This window comes from Natator depressus, chromosome 9 (assembly GCF_965152275.1).
Source record: "Natator depressus isolate rNatDep1 chromosome 9, rNatDep2.hap1, whole genome shotgun sequence".
In the NCBI taxonomy this organism is placed as follows: Eukaryota; Metazoa; Chordata; order Testudines; family Cheloniidae; genus Natator; species Natator depressus.
Genome location: NC_134242.1, coordinates 44,458,801 through 44,473,724, shown reverse-complemented (window position 1 = coordinate 44,473,724; position 14,924 = coordinate 44,458,801). Strand labels below are relative to the sequence as shown.

The 14,924-nt window shown below is 41.3% G+C and overlaps 1 protein-coding gene across 3 annotated transcripts in view; it reads right to left on the bottom strand.

The window, feature by feature from the left end:
- The window catches only part of AMER3 (APC membrane recruitment protein 3), a 66,240-nt gene that overhangs the window by 13,018 nt on the left and 38,298 nt on the right, over window positions 1–14,924 (bottom strand). The window contains exon 3 of one of the 3 annotated variants that reach the window (XM_074964004.1): window positions 14,577–14,631. The exons of the other annotated variants lie outside the window; for them this stretch is intronic. The gene's annotated coding sequence lies outside the window, so the exon portion shown is untranslated. Of the gene's footprint in view, window positions 1–14,576; window positions 14,632–14,924 lie in introns of those variants that run through there. 3 annotated transcript variants of the gene reach the window in all.

Sequence of the window (14,924 nt, the reverse complement as noted above, 5' to 3'; positions counted from 1 at the left end):
GAAATTCCTCTGTCACTGTATGTTTTTATAGCATATTTGCCTGGTTTTGTGTTTGCTCTGGTGCTGGGTTTCCATTATTTTTTTTTCACTTTATTCCCTTGGTAGCCCTAGAATTGGAACAAAACTTAATGAAAAGGGAAAAGACCCGTTACTTCAGCTTGGGAGCCACAACTGAGCAGGGAAAATTCTAAGTACAAAAAGACTCCCTATTTCCATAGGATGTGATGGTGCTTATTAAATGTGAAGATAGGATTACTATATGGGGTGTAGTGTCACTGGTAGGGGAGGGGATAATAAATTGAGTCCTCATTCTGGAACATGGCTGCCTGTCTCAGGCTTTTGGATGAATTCAAACTTTTGGGAGTACCTATAAAATCTCAGGACTTGTGTGGTGCCTGGGCCATGGTTGCTACAAGCCCCATGGCCGAATGCACACCATGACAGTGAGAGAGATATTGAATAGACCAGAAAAGGGAACAGAGCCTAGACAGGAAAAAGGGAAGCCAATCCTTGAGACCCATCATTGTCCAGATCCAGCTAAAGAGGAGGATATATTTTTTTCCTTATTTAAAAAAAATTGATATTGTTGCTTTTCCCAGTGATCTAGAGAAGCCTGGATATTAGCAGATGTCTGCAGGGTCGCAGGAGACATTAGTCTCCATTTTCTGTATACGTAGATCGTTTTTGAGGCCATGATGATTCAGATATCATTAAAATTGGCCAGAATGTGCACGTACACACCCTGCATGGCTCCCAGGGCCCTGGCTTATTTGGAGATTTGGCCCTTTAAACATATCTCAAAGTATAGAGGAGAATTTACAGCTTTCTTCTCCTCTTGTCAATGTTAATCTTTCCCTGTAGCGGGGAAAGGTATGGAAGGAAGAGTGGAATTATTCCACTGGAGGGAGCCAGAAGGTAACTTGTCAGGTATGTTGGGCAGGAGAAGATAGATGGGGGGACGGGGGGGATTCTTTTGAAGAGAGATGTCCACAGAGTTCCCACCTCTCTGAGCTCTGTGTGGTGAGTTTCTCAGTGTGGACTTCTAACCAAAATATATTTGTGCTCTTTTTCTTGACTTTTACTAGCATTTCAAATTCATACATTTGGGAGACACTGTCATGCCGACTCTCAGTGGGGCAAAGGGTTATTCTTAGCTTCCCAGTGTACTTTGATACATGCGATTCCCTATGCCGATGATCCACCTGTGCATTGCTAACCTGCCAGGGTTTTCTAGGAGAGCCCACAAATGGCCTTACTGCTTGTGCCGCTGCTCATTACACAGACTGAAAAAGGTGAGGAATAGATGTATTCCTGACTTCTCAGAACGCCTGTCAGAGCCCTGTGCCCATCCTTAATGGGGAGGGGTGCTAACCCGGGGCCAATCCCTGCAGATGCGCACACGTTGCAACAACACTCATCCAGCAAAGGCAGTGACTTTGTGACATTCTGAAGCTTTTGCAGTTTAGTTGTTTTGAACACTGTTTTCCTGGGATTACAAGATAACGAATAAACCATCTGCACTATCCAGCACCTCAAAATTTAGTCCATTAACTGCTGGAACTGTTAAGAATTCATTGTGTGAATTATGCACAGCACCACATCAAAGCCAAAAGTGCAAACCCTGCTTGTGAAACTGCCATCTAGTGGCTGAAAGTGGTTCATGCGCCATCTGTTTTTATTCACATTTTGTTTTGCAAACTGCTAGATATATGTTTGCAATACATCTTTTGAGTTGTAGAGCCTTACTTGGACAATTGGTCCTTGCTGCAACGCTCACGTTTCCAACAGATGTATTCCTGTGGGTTGCCTTTGTATGCCAAGTTTGCTGGAGCTGAGCACATTGAATAAATGAATTCATCAAATGAACACCCAAGATATGAACTCAGATTATTTCTGGCAAGTGCAGACAATTTCTTAGCCATATCCCAGCTATTGAAAATGCTTTCTACTAACTACAGAGGTGTGGTACCTGAAACTCCTATAGTCAGTAACTTGTTAGTGTTGCCAGAACAAAACTAAGTGGTTTTGGTTGGAAAAATTGAACTTAAAAGCTGAAGTTATTTGAATGATTTTTTCTCTTGGATTTATTCTGCTGGGCTCTCAGGATGTGTTGAATACTCATGAAGGTGCTTGTGTCAGACTGTGACACTGTTTAATACTCTGCAGTTCTATAAAGCTTTCCATTGTAGGATATGTGTTTTATGAAAATTTCCACTTAAGCCACATTGCCCATCAGTTTTACAGTTGGGTAAACTAAGGCTCAGAGAGATATCATAAGTCAGTGGCAGAGGTGGGACTAGACTCAGAAGTTCTGTATTCCTGTCCCTGGTTCTAACCACTAGACTAAGCTGCTTATCTAATGCCGACATGAGACAGTGATGGGAGAGGCCACAAGGGTTACAAGTACTGTTATGTGAAATGTAAATCTTGCCTGGTGGTTTATTTGTATAGTTAAAAACTCAAAACTCAGACTCACTGAAAAGTCCTGAATGTCTGTGAATGCTTTGGCCTTGTCTAGGCTATGGAAAAAGGGGTTTATAAAACATCCAGGCATATCTGATGTTAATCCAGGAGAGAGCAGGGGTAAGGCTGGAGGGAGGGGCAGGGTTTAAATACTCTCCCCCCCTCCCCCCCCCCCCGTTCTATAATCATAGAACCATAGAGTTTAAGGCCAGAAGGAACAGATATGGTCATCTAGTTTGACCTGCATAATACAAGCTGTCGTAAATATAAAGGGAAGGGTAAACACCTTTAAAATCCCTCCTGGCCAGAGGAAAAACCCTTTCACCTGTAAAGGGTTAAGAAGCTAGGATAACCTCGCTGGCATCTGACCACAATGACCAAGGAGGAGACAAGATACTTTCAAAGCTGGAGGGGGGGAGAAACAAAGGGTTTTTGTCCGTCTGTGTGATGGTTTTGCCGGGGACAGAACAGGAATGGAGTCTTAGAACTTAGTAAGTAATCTAGCTAGATATGCGTTAGATTCTGATTTCTTTAAATGGCTGAGAAAAATAAGCTGTGCTGAATGGAATGGATATTCCTGTTTTTGTGTCTTTTTGTAACTTAAGGTTTTGCCTAGAGGGATTCTCTGTGTTTTGAATCTAATTATCCTGTAAGGTCTTTACCATCCTGATTTTACAGAGGTGATTCTTTTTACTTTTATTAAAATTCTTCTTTTAAGAAACTGAATGCTTTTGCATTGTTCTTAAGATCCAAGGGTTTGGGTCTGTGGTCACCTATGCAAATTGGTGAGGATTTTTATCAAACCTTCCCCAGGAAAGGGGGGGGGTAACGTTTGGGAGGATTCTGGGGGGAAAGACGTTTCCAAACAGACTCTTTCCTAATAAAATAATACCGGTTAGACGTTTGGTGGTGGCAGCAAAAGTCCAAGGGCAAAAGGTAAAATAGTTTGTACCTTGTGGAAGTTTTAACCTAAGCTGGTAAAAGTAAGCTTAGGAGGTTTTCATGCAGGTCCTCACATCTCTACCCTAGAGTTCAGAGTGGGGAAGGAACCTTGACACAAGCCAACATATTACCTGATTGCAGTTAATGCTACATGAGCAGTCAGAGCAATAGTACCAGCCAGTGATCAACCAATGGGACTGCAGCAGGAGAAATGGAGCTGGTAGCTATTGGTATAGTTTGACAGTTCGTTTGGTACTGAAGCAAGACTCCCTGAAAGTCCTAATGTAATCGTGATTAATTAATACATTAGATCACAGCGGCTTGGAGGGCAATAGCCATAAAATAGTACCCAAAGGAAAAAATGTAGTTTTGGAGCCTGTGTACTTTGTTAGGTGCCTTAACAATGGGGGGGGGGGGTCCTATAAATCAAAATATCTTACATTGTAAATGATTTCATGTGCACTGCATCATGATCTCGGAGACTGCGCCTTCTGCTCTGTGGATCTAAACATACTTTGTCAATTTGCTGTGGGGTTTGCAGGTTGTGCGTCCATCAGTCTGCGTTAGCAGTGAATCTCAGTCTCAGGTCACTGACAGTCTAGATATCAGTTTTCAATCTCTCCACCCTGTCTTCCTCAACCTGATTGTTTTTTTTTCTTATCTCTCTGCGTGAGAGAGCTGCTTGCACAAGCCTGTTTCTGTAAGATGGGACTAACTCATATGCTCAAAATCTTTGTCACTACAACTGAGTGAATGTGACTAACAGTAAACCTGCAATAAAATGATGGTAAATAATCTCTTCCCGTATCTGTTTTAAATCTTACAGGTAATATTTGTACTTAATGTTGATGTGAGTGATGTCACTGCTGGGGTTTTTTGCTATTTTGATGTGAACAGTATTATATTTAAAGTGGTAACCCAGATTCTCCAATTTAAAAAAAAAAATGAAGCCTAGAGCCAGTAATGTATTCAATGTTAAATACAACGTAGCTATGTTTACAATGTTATGCCAGCTTGGATAATATTGAAACTTCTACGATCCTTGCCTTGGAGTTTGAAGGCATGTTTGGTTAATGTCATAAATATAAAGGGAAGGGTAAACCCGTTTAAAATCCCTCCTGGCCAGAGGAAATCTCCTCTCATCTATAAAGGGTTAAGAAGCTAAAGGTAACCTTGCTGGCACCTGACCAAAATGACCAATGAGGAGACAAGATACTTTCAAAAGCTGGGAGGAGGGAGAGAAACAAAGGGTCTGTGGGTCTGTCTATATTCTGTCTTTGCCGGGGATAGACCAGGAATGGAGTATTAGAACTTTTAGTAAGTAATCTAGCTAGGTACGTGTTAGATTATGATTTCTTTAAATGGCTGAGAAAAGAATTGTGCTGAATAGAATAACTATTTCTGTCTGTGTGTCTTTTTTGTAACTTAAGGTTTTGCCTAGAGGGGTTCTCTATGTTTTGAATCTAATTACCCTGTAAGGTATCTACCATCCTGATTTTACAGGGGGGATTTCTTATTTCTAATTACTTCTATTTTTATTAAAAGTCTTCTTGTAAGAAAACTGAATGCTTTTTCATTGTTCTCAGATCCAAGGGTTTGGGTCTGTGGTCACCTATGCAAATTGGTGAGGCTCTTTATCCAACATTTCCCAGGAAAGGGGGGGTGCAAGTGTTGGGAGGATTGTTCATTGTTCTTAGGATCCAAAGGTCTGGGTCTGTAGTCACCTAGGCAAATTGGTGAGGCTTTTTACCAAACCTTGTCCAGAAAGTGGGGTGCAAGGTTTTGGGAAGTATTTTGGGGGGAAAGACGTGTCCAAACAGCTCTTCCCCAGTAACCAGTATTTGTTTGGTGGTGGTAGCGGCCAATCCAAGGACAAAGGGTGGAATATTTTGTACCTTGGGGAAGTTTTGACCTAAGCTGGTAAAGATAAGCTTAGGAGGTTTTTCATGCAGGTCCCCACATCTGTACCCTAGAGTTCAGAGTGGGGGAGGAACCTTGACAGTTAACTTGTGAAAATTAGGGTCAGCAAACATGACAAGCAATCAGTGTTATGTGCCAAGCTGATAGAAGTCTATCTGAGGATAAGCTTCATAACCAAGCTCTCCCCACTTTCTCAATCACTGTGGACAATGTCATCATTCTGCCATTACTGAGGCCCATAACCTGGACATCATCTTTGACTCGAGTCTTCCTCTAGGTCCTCACAACCAGACTTTGTGGCCTTGACAGATTCAGAATTGCCTCGCTTATATCCATTCAGAATGCTGCTGCAAATATCGTTTGCCTAGTCTGTTGCTTTGACTATATCACCCCTGGCTTGCCATCCCTCCATTGACAACCCCTTCTCTATCACGTCAGACATAAGTTGCTTATTTGTCTTCACTTTTCAAGGCCCTTCATGGCCTATCCCCACTGTACCTACTATCTCTCATTCACTACAAAAATGGTGAGTCCAGTTGGCTAATGTCAGCCTCCATTGCCCACTTGTTAAATTGTCACTTGTTAAACTTTTGTGCCTTCTCTCATGCTGCCCCTCCTTCTTGGGAGGAGCCCCTCATAAATCTCTGCAAAACTAACTCATTGTTCTCCTTCAAATCCCTCCTTAAAACACTCCTTTGCTGTAAGGCCTACAAAAAACTGGACAACAGTTAGGCCCCTGGTGCGCTAAGACCATAGGTGCTGACTCCGTGGGTGCTTCAGGGCTGGAGCACCCACAGGGAAAAAAAATCATGGGTGCTGAGCACCCATCGGCAGCCCCCCTACCAGAATCTCCCCTTCCCCCCAGTGCCTCCTGCCTGCCAGTAGGCCCCGCCAATCAGCGCCTCCCCCTCCCTCCCAGCACCTACCGCCTGCTGTGGATCAGCTGTTTCACGGTATCAGGAGGCACTGGGGGAAGAGGGGAGGAGCGAGGGCACAGCGTGCTCGGGGGGAAGGGGTGGGAGCGGGGAAGAGGTGGAGCAGGGGTGGGACCTTGGGAGGAGGGGGGGGAGTGGGGCAGGGCCTGGGCGGAGCCGGGGGGTGCACGCCCCTCAGCAGATTAGAAACTTGGCGCCTATGGCTAAGACCTCTGCCTAGCATGCTGACCAATATTGTCTCTCTGCTTCCTTGTACTCCTCCATCTATGTTTCTGTATCCATTTGTGGTCTTTCTTATATTGAGATAATAAGCTCTGGTGGGGAAGGGACCATCTTTTTGTTCTTTGTATGGCACCTGTCACAATGGGGTCCTATCCATGACTGGGACTCCTAAGGTGGTTCAGTAATATAAATAATACATAATAATATTTGAGATGTGACTAGGATAACCTCTACTACAGCATTTTGAAAAACCAAATCCACTGTAGGCCCTCTGGTTTGTTAGCCTGGATATTGTACTGTACAAGGCCATATACACGTTTGCCTATTTGCCTATTACACTTACAAGCCTCTATACAGACAAATTTATGTATGCATAGTTTTTTGTAAGCATCAGAGGAACAGGCAATAGGAATAAAGATCTACATGAAGCAGTGCCCTGACCCATGCAGAAACCTTTGTCCAGCCCACTTTTCCTTCTGGAACAATTAACTTAATTTTAACACTTTCACTCCCAGGGTCAAATGAATTTCAGTCTGTTTCATTGACAAAGGTCAGGCAGCAAGAAATAAACCTGAAGAGAGACTGCAAGGTAGTCCATATAATTTCACAAGCTGCATCTTTTAGCCATGAAGAAGTAAGGCAAATCCTCCACTCTTCTTTCAGAGCATTGGAGCATGTGAAATTTTCAAAGAGGACAAAATAAATTAGCACAATTTCAAATTCCAAACCTTTGCAGCTAACATGTTGGCCGGTAAGCAAATGTATAATCTCTCATTGATTGGGACTATCAGTTCCAATTAAACAACCTAAAGGAAGAATAAGGGGAGGAGGTGCTTTTCTATTTCTCCAGGGCATGGGAGGGAAAAGAGGGTCCCCATCCTTCCAGTGCTTGCCTCAATGGCCAGCAGATCCCTGGTCATATTACCAATGCAGACAGTGATGAAGTGACTTATTCTCCAGTGCTCACCCTGTATGGGGAAGCGGGATGAATAGATCAGCTATGCCAGCACTGCCACTGCCTAGGAAGGATGGAAAGACCCGTTTGGCACCCCAGGAAGAGATTGATATGGGATTTTTTGGGGTTCCTGCCCTTCCTTACTTGTCAAGGTCATAGGGGATGATTACCTCAGGGTTCCTTAACCATGTTTATGACATAATGATGACTTCCACAGCAACTAACTGTGGTGTCAGAGAGAATGATTGACTTCAAGAGGGAAATTAGCAGTGGGAGCTGATGAAAACTCTTCGGTAGCAAACCTCTGTTTTCCTTGCCAATGTCCTACTCAGAAAAATAAAGAAAATGTAGCCTAGAGAAACAATGGATGTTTTAAAAAGGTTCTCATAAAGTCTGAGCAGCTCTTTAAGAACTCTCCTCCAGAAGTAAAACTGAAGAGAACAGCTAGGAAGAGATTAGAACATGGGGCCACCTCTGCCATCTAATAAAATTTCTAGAAGTGCAGTGGGAATGTAGAGAGCTCCTGATTTGTCTTTACAAATTCAGACTCTCCGTGCTGCATTGGTGTTTTTTTGTTTTGTTTTGTTTTAGGCTTCTTCAAGCTCTTATTAGTTGTGCTCTTTGCTAAATCAGACAGGCACCTGCTATCCTGCAATGGAATTTTCTTTTTTCAATCTCATTAACATATATTCAAGTTCTAATTTGTATTAGCTGGATGTTGTCAAATAGGTAAATTGACTTTAGTTGACCTTCCCACACTTCACAACCATATTTTTAACCACATTTCACATGCTTGACTTCACATGATGCAGACAGCCTAGGAATTAAAAATGGATGAGGCACTAGTCTGGGGTTCAGCTGAGCGGCTGCATTAGCACTAAAACTGTGGTGGAGTTGAATTATTGATAGCGATAGCAATTTTTACTTTCTGTTTTGCTGCTAAATAATAGATGGAAAGCTGCATGGTAAGATTATTTTCATTACTCACATAAATGACTTGTTCGGTTAAGAAGAATGAAAATAACAAATGAAAAGTGCTTTGGAGTGGGAAATGAATTAGGCTTAAAATGTTATGGCTTAGAATGTTTAGCCGTTTTGGGGGCCTTTTCCAAAAATCATTTAGATTTAATTTAAGTAACAGAGGGAGTTTCATATAATTCAGAAGATCAGGAAATACAACTGGACAAACACAAGGTAGCAGACTTGAGGGATCAGGAAACCGTGTATATATTATAGCTAGTGACCAATCATAAGCTCAATAAAAAAATTAAAATAGCCAGGCTGACTAATTCTAGGGTATTCATTTGTTAACACTGTTCAGCTATTAAGTCTCAGACTTCTTGGGTGCTACATTCCAGGTAGAGGTATCCATGCCATTTTAAAAACAGCATGAAAAAAGTATTTAGAATGTTTTGCTTCTCGTATTTAGTTAGATAGCGATAAAAATGCCTGTGCAGGGCATTTCTAGGGATTAATGATCAGCTTGGGAAAATGGCCTTCAGTAGTGCCTCTAGCCATCGGCTTCTCTGGCTGGTCATTAATCCTCAGTAGAGGTCCTGCCCTGGAGCAGTATTAACCAAAATCATCCTTGCTGAAGATGTTGGGTCTCACAGCAGCCCTAGACTCTGAATAGGGTGAGGCACCTTTGCATTTCACTTGTGCATAAATAGAAATGAGCCCAGCTTCTGTCCTGCAGTACTGAGACTGATGTTGACTTTGAATTAGACAACTTTTTTTTCCCACTGGCTTTGAACTTTTCACAGTGCAACTTCAGCAAGCATCTGGGAGGATGCCTGGACAGCTTTCTAGTTCTATTTGGTTAGCAGCAACTCGGTAAAAGGAAAAAAGAAATCCTTCTTGAACTGAGAGTTCCACACGAGTAGATCAAAAAGCACTGGTTACAGCCAGGATCGAACAGTGGGGCTTCAAGAATTTTTTTACATGGTTTCCATTCCACTGTTTTTACTTTTGAATAAAAAAGCTAAAAGTACTGCAGTTATAGGCCTTTCCTTTTGTAGGATTCTCAAAACCTTGTCTTTTAAACATTTTAGGGCCTGATCCAAAACCCCTTAAAGTCAATGGATGACTTTATAGCACCTGATGTAAAGCCCATTCAAGCCAACAGAAAGACTTCCATTGACTTGAATGGGCTTTGCATCAGGTGCGATGAAGGTCTGGCAATGAAGTCTTTCCACTGACTTTAACTAGCCTTGGAAGGATTAGATTTGTATTGCTAAATGTCAGTCAACATTGATATTTTCACTCTCCCCCTCCCCCCCACACACACTTACAAAACAATATTTTCATTAATGATAAAATTTTCATAGATAGGTGAAGTAAGACAAAAGCTCCTTGAGAACTTATTAGTTTGATTTATAGACATTTACTATGTCAGCATCACATGTTGAAAAATACAACTTGTGTCTTAATGGGTATAAAGCTTTAACTCTTTGAATCTCAGCATCTGTCATTTAACTGTCTGACCAACCCATAACTGTCTGCAACTGTGAAAATGTAAATGAATAAAAATTAAAAATATACATTGATGTTACCCGTTAAAATTACGCAAAAAATAAAATTTGAGTTTTGCCAGGCTTAACTTTAACAAATTCTGGATTCAGACCTATACTGAATGTGTTGCTTGTTAAGTGCCATATAGACTTAAGTCATCCTTATCCACATAATAGGTACAGCATGTGCAACAACAATGCAGGCTTCCACCCTACCTACATCTGTGACTCAGCCCTGAACTACCCAGGTTCCATCTCCATATCCATTCAGCTTGAGACTTCCCAAAGGGGTGCCAATTGTGATACTGAATTTTGTGACATAGATACCTGTCTATGAGGAAAAAGACAGAGCCCACAACTCGTTTCATATAGGCCACAGGACAGCTATCAGAAGATAATAGCTTAGTCCCTAATAAAATATGAATATGGGGTAATAATTGGGACCTAGTAGGCCTAGCCCAATTGTGTGCCTAACTATAAACTTTTATCCACTTTTCGAAAAAGGTGTCACAATAACCTATAACAATAAACGTTGATGGGGGGGATAGGTGCAAAAGGGAAAAAGACTGAATTAGTCCAAACAAAAAGGCTTAGATATAGTTCAAGGGCTGTGTTAAGATCATGCCTGGTAAACAAGAGAAGTGTGGGACCAGAAATCAATTGACCAAAATTGGTGTCAGAAATGACACCTAATTGGTGAATAAAATAATGAGGGGAGGGGCTATTTCACACACCACTCCCTTTGAGACCCTCAAAAAGAGACGTTTTGTGGAGGAAATTGGTGAACACTGGCTGACTGAAAGACAGGAGAACAGAAAAGAACAAGCTTCATGGCTGCCATCTCTTAGGACCCTGGGATGCACTGTAACACTGCTGGGTCTTTGTCGTCCTCATCCTGGGAGATGTTCTCCAGACTAGGCCAAAGAGAGGGACCCAGATAAAATCAATACCTCCACTGGTTTTGTCTAAATCCCATCTACCACCTGGGATGTGAGACGCTCGCCACCATGCATTCTTTTTCTTCCCCACTTTTATTTCTTCACTTTCTTGTCCCTCTTGTTTTTCTTTCTGTGTGACAAGAGTCTGGCTTTGCCAGCCAAGTCTGCATATTTTGCAATGCTGCTGTAAGACTGTGACCAGAAAGAGGCAGGTAAAAGCAATACCTTAAACAGCCCAATACTGGTACAAGTTTGCCAGGTCTCAGAATGGCTGATAAGATCATGTACCATGCCTTTCTTTCTCCAGCAGCAAGGTTGCACATAAAAGTCAACACCAGAGCCGGAAGCTGCATTTTTTTCTTTACTGTTCTCTTCCTTCCTTTTTTTTTTGTGTGCATAGGTCTTGTTTTGTCTTCTAGGAAACAGGATCAGATAGCAATAACCACAGCTTCTGCTCATTTCAACTAACTTGTTCTCTTTTCCCTGAACAGACCGTTGTTAATATCTTTAATACCCTCTAAGACACTGTCATATTGGGGGAATTTCCTTCTAAAAATTCTCTCTAGCTAAAGGGAATAAAATGTTTAAATGAAAGCCTTACTTAAGTCCTGAAGAAGAGCACTGTGCAAACTCGAAAGCTTGTCTCTCTCACCAACAGAAGTCGGTCCAATAAAAGAGATTACCTCACCCACCTTGTCTCTCCAATATCCTGGGTCCAACACAGCTACAACACTGCATGATTACTTAATTCTTTAAATTTGAAATGCTTTAACTGTTTTTCCTTTTTCTGTATCTTTAATAAAAGATTAAAACACTTGTTACTGGTGTGTTTGCCATGGAACTAAGCAGGCTGAGGTCCCTGTATACCGAACCCCGAACCTTGTTTAAAACTCTTTAATGTTGGACCATTTCAGTGTCATGTTAACAGATTTGACTCTTTGGGCTCACGTATTCTGTCTAAATTAATACAACACTAATACATAAGACTGTGCTATGCCTATATTTTTCCAGGAGTCTCCTTATGCCATTATTGATCGCCTGATCTTAATCCTCTGTGTTTATATATATAAAAAATAATTAGGTCAATAAGATTGTGCTTTTTAATTATTCTTTGACTTCTGGACAAACATGATTACAACTTGAGACAATATCCTTGTTTTATAATTTGATATCCCAACCCACTGAATATGCATATTGAGGCAGATAGGTTGAGGTTAAAATTTTGGATACAGGTTTAAAATGTGGAGTTAGTCACCCAAGGCTAAAAATTTTGATCTAAATGACTTGGTGAAGGTGATAGAGGAATATTTTGATAGATCCAGACTCTGGAGTTCCTAGCTCAAAATTTTCTGGAATTTGATTTTTTTTGACAGTTTTTTACCCCAAAAAAAGCCAAAACAAAAACCTAGCCACCCTCAAATGTTGATAATTTTTGCTGTTTTTCTAGCATTTTTGACCAACTCTACCATTAGACCACACTTCTTTCTGCTAAAGAAACTCGGGGCACTATAAACAAGATGCCTTGACCACCTACAAAAAGTAATGAATGTTACCAGGAGAAATTACAATTTCTTGGGGATTCATTGTAACATTTGCATTCTGAAATGTCACATTGAAATTCAAAAATAAAAGGGGGTTGTTTGTCCAGTAGGGGTTGTGGAAACTGCCTTTGAATCTGCTAAGTATTCTTTGGCATACAAGTTTTCAGTGATTTCTGCGTAATATGCTTTTATTTCACATGCTTCCTTTGCTGTGTTTGCCCCTGTACATAGTGTAAATACTCTGAGCCCAAATTCTCTAATCCAGACAAGCTGTGCTCCCCACAGGATCAATGTGAAGAAAATCTTTTACATTCCTCCATTTCTGCAGCCAGTGAAAGCTATTCTTATGTCCTGCTGGCTAAAACCATAGGAGGCCATTCTGGCAGCTGCGGGGTCACCAAAGCATAAGCAAACCCCAGGTATGCCCCCTTCTTTTACGAACATCCCCTTTTCTCTGGCTCTAAGCCACCTGGAGATTTCCAGTACAGACAGGCAATCTTCAAGGACTTGGGTCCACAGAGTTTCTAGCTGCTTTGTACCACAGCAAAGACAAGAATTTATGATCATCTTGACTGCACCATTTAACAGAGTTCACTTAGCATCTCTTAGGGTATGTCTACACTACGAAATTAGGTCGAATTTATAGAAGTCGTTTTTTTAGAAATCGTTTTTATATATTCGAGTATGTGTGTCCCCACAGAAAATGCTCTAAGTGCATTAAGTGCATTAACTCGGTGGAGTGCTTCCACAGTACCGAGGCAAGCATCGACTTCTGGAGTGTTGCACTGTGGGTAGCTATCCCATAGTTCCCGCAGTCTCTGCTGCCCATTGGAATTCTGGGTTGAGATCCCAATGCCTGATGGGGCTAAAACATTGTCGCAGGTGGTTCTGGGTACATATCGTCAGGCCCCCGTTCCCTCCCTCCCTCCGAGAAAGCAGCAGCAGACAATCGTTTCGCGCCTTTTTTCTTGAGGAAATGAGATTCAAAAGTTTGCAGTTCTTTTCCTGTCTACCTGGCCAGTGCATCTGAGTTGAGAGTGCTGTCCAGAGCGGTCACAATGGAGCACTCTGGGATAGCTCCCGGAGGCCAATACCATCAAATTGTGTCCACAGTACCCCAAATTCAACCCGGCAAGGCTGATTTAAGCGCTAATCCACTTGTCAGGGGTGGAGTAAGGAAATCGATTTTAAGAGCCCTTTAAGTCCAAAAAAAAAAAAAAAAAAAAAAAAAAAAGGCTTCATCGTGTGGACGGGTGCAGATTTACATCGATTTAACGCTGCTAAATTCGACCTAAAGTCCTAGTGTAGACCAGGGCTTAAAGGCCCATTACAGTGCATCCATTTGAGCAGGTCTGTTTGCACCCAGTTAATCAAACCTTGTTTTGCAGTTCCCTTGGTTTTTAAGTTTGGGAGTCGAAGAAGCTGTTATTTCTTGGTGTAACCTTGGACATCCATTAAATGGTGCACATTCCTATATGCAAACATGGAATGGATTGGGGTATCTAGGAAAGAAGACGGTGTGAGTAATATTGCATCATAATAAGTCTAAATATGACTTTGTGTGTATTGACTATCAGTGGGGGGGAGCAGGGAAGGGAAGTGCTGATCGATTAAAAACATGACTAGCATCTGTTATGATGGGTCAATAACTTAATTAATGCAGATTCAATTAAGGATCATTAAATTTTCATTAGAAATCTATACAGCATATGGATGTGATTTATTAAAAAGGAATGAATGGGCACCAGCTTTTTAGAACTTTGTGCAGTCATTTGTGTTGTGAAAAGGTGGGTGTGAAATGTCACCAATGGTGTAACTTAGTGGAAAATTCTGACTTCATAGTGTAAATGACTACAGCGTGTGAAGCAGTGGCTAATCAAGGGCAAGATTTGTCAAATTGTCTGAGTCTTTCAAGCAAAACTGGGTCCATTGCAACCTAAATTGGGGTGATTTATGTTTTCACTGCAAACCAACAGAGGTTGGGGCTGGGCAAGCGTTGTCTAATCCTGAAACATGAAAAACTCAAACTGTAGAAATCTGTGGGGGGAAAAAAAAACAAAAAATGTTTACCTGAGAGCTTGCAAATTGAAACTGCTTGTTCAGCAAAGATGCAGGTACCGCAATACTGCCTGTCAAAAGAATCATATACTTCTGTGTGCGTTATAGTTGCTACCGTGACTGATTAAAGGTGACGCATTTTATCACCTAGCAGAAAGGAAGAATGAACGTACACTCAAAGAAATTTTACAAATGTTCTAATAGCAAGATATTAACACAATAAATTTCCAATTTGACTGTACAATTTATGGGAATTGAACAAGTGAAAAGGAAAAGAAACAGAATGAAATTGTTACACTAAACTTTTCTTATATTTGGCTTAACGCACATGAGTATATTCAAAATGTCTAAACCGAAATAGATTTTCAGTCATGTTTACCAAAAAGAGAGATGGTCCTTCATACTGATCTGAATGTGTAAAATTATAGCTGTGTAAACTA